Below are 2478 nucleotides of genomic sequence, written 5' to 3' on the forward strand. Positions count from 1 at the left end.
ACCAATGCTCTTCGTACCAAAATCTCCAGCTTTCAACAGCAAGCTAAATTGGTCGATTCCCAAAGCCTAAGAATGAATGCAAGAGTATGTCACTGTATGCCCACACCACGGTATGGAAGACTGGCTTTTGATCTAGAACTTCTAGCATGGTTTAGTTCCATTGGATAGGAGCCATTTAGATGCTGCCGTAGGAGGAGCATTCTTTTCACTTAATGTCACAGATGCCAAGGCATTGATCGAGAAGATAGTTTCCAACCAAGGATGGACTGATGAATGACTATAGCCCCACAAAAGAGGTATGCATTCTCTTAAAGAAGCTGACATGCTTGTAGCTAAGATGGATCTGCTCGCAAAGAGACTAAAAAATTGTGAGAAGATGAGTGCCCAAGAAAGTGTACAAGCCATGGACAACATATGACTTGTGAAGTTTGTAGAGAGACCAGACATTTAGCAAATCTCTACCCCAAGACCCATGAAGACCTTAACTTCATCAATAATGACAACAGGTTTCGTCCTCAAAATCAAGGATGGAATCAGTGCTCCAACAACCAAGGAAGTAATAATTACAATAATTATTCGTTGCAATGCCCGAGTACTCGACGTAATGGTTACCCTTTCTTAGGGATCTTGTCTATAGTCAAGGTTGAATGACTGATAGTATAAATAAGAGACTCCATGCTAATGACAAGATGTTGGAAAACATAAATGCTAAATTAGATGATTTTTCTTCTACTATAAAGAATCAACTTAGCTTCAATAAAATGCTAGAAACCCAATTAACACAACTAGCACTGCTACCACAACTTTTGAGAAAGGAAAAATTCCTGGCAAGCCTAAAGATTTCATGGAGACCGCCAATGTCATCACATCAAGGTATGATTTTGGTTCAGATGGTTGGGGAGTTCCTATTAAGAAAGGTGATCCTGGAAGTCATGTTATTACTTGCACTATTGGTTCTCATACTTTTGAAAATGCAATTTGTGATCTTGGATCTAGTGTGAACATAATGTCTAAGGAAACTAATGAAAACATGTTCTACACAGACTTAGCTGCAACTTCTATCTATATTGCAACTAGATGATCAATCTATTCGCCACGTAGAGGGTATAGCCACTGACCTTTTGGTTGGAATTAGAGATGCTTCTGTCCCGGCTGATTTTGTAACATTAGACATGGGGAATGAGAAGGATACACCACTCATCCTTGGCCGTCCTTTTCTCAATACCACTAATGCTTGTATATATGTGGCATCTAGACGAATTCAATTCCATTTGGCTAGAAAGAAAGAAACATTTGCTTTTACCTCTAGAAAACCTATCTTTTATGAGAAACAGGTGAGGAAGAAGCAACCAAAGAAGAAGAAAGCCAAAGCCAATTGAGGATAAGGAAGAGCTCGACAAGAATAAGCTAAAACTAAGAGGGACATAGGGCAAGAAGGAGTCATCCTCTGCCTCATCGTCGCCTGATCCAACGAACATCTTTGAAGAAAACAAAGAGGGAGAATTCTAGTACAAGGAAGATGAACCCCTATGCAAGGAGGAATAGCCATGAGCTGGCACCGGAAGGTACGCTTTTACTGCATTGCATTTAGTATAGGTTACATCTGAATATTTCCCTTCCCAAACTTTACATTACATGTTTAGTTTATTAGTTGCATCTCATGTTTAAATTTTAGAAGTACTAGCACCTAGAATAAATTCGTAATAATATAAAAAATGAGATTAGTAGTAATGCATTAGCATAGTAGTAGTAGTAAATAAATAAATAAAGATTCAAAGAAGAGCCGCCTGAGAAGAGATTCAAAGCTCCGCAAAAGGCAAGCTTGGAGGAGGACCTCCCCCGCTCAGGTATAAAATTATTTAAACACTCTCTTTATTTGCATTAGTTCCTTATGTAAAAAAATATAATATACATATAAATGATAATAGTAATACAAAATAATAATCGCATGACAATAATGACAACAATAAAGACGATTATGTTAAACTAATAAGAGGAGTAACATTAAAGCTTCCTTAATCACTCTTGCTCTAAAAAGTTGATGTTCAATTCCTTTTGGAAATGATGAATAGTTGCTCTATAATACTTTGCAAAAGCTTGCTATTCAACCCTTTACTTCTCAAGATTTGAGCATATGAAACTAGAGTTCATCTTAAGTTGAACGCTGTTGTGGGATGCAAATGCTAGAACCAAGTATAGGTTTTTGTGAGATAAGTTGTGGTAAAGATTAGAGTAAATATTTTAACTTGTCTGAGGAATAGTTGAGACAATATGGAGTTTTGTTTTGCAAAACAATAAAAGCTCTTGCTAGAAGTTCCTCAATGGTGAAAAATTCCTACCAAAGCTAAATACATGTTTCCCTGATATGATAAGTGTAACACCCTAGGTGTTAGCCACTTGCTAAGCAATGGGTTTGAGCTCAAACATGATAGGTTAATTGGTAATTAGGAGCTTTAGTTCCTTATCTCAGAAATGGTG

The sequence above is a fragment of the Miscanthus floridulus genome, chromosome 13 (assembly GCF_019320115.1).
Source record: "Miscanthus floridulus cultivar M001 chromosome 13, ASM1932011v1, whole genome shotgun sequence".
Lineage (NCBI taxonomy): Eukaryota > Viridiplantae > Streptophyta > Magnoliopsida > Poales > Poaceae > Miscanthus > Miscanthus floridulus.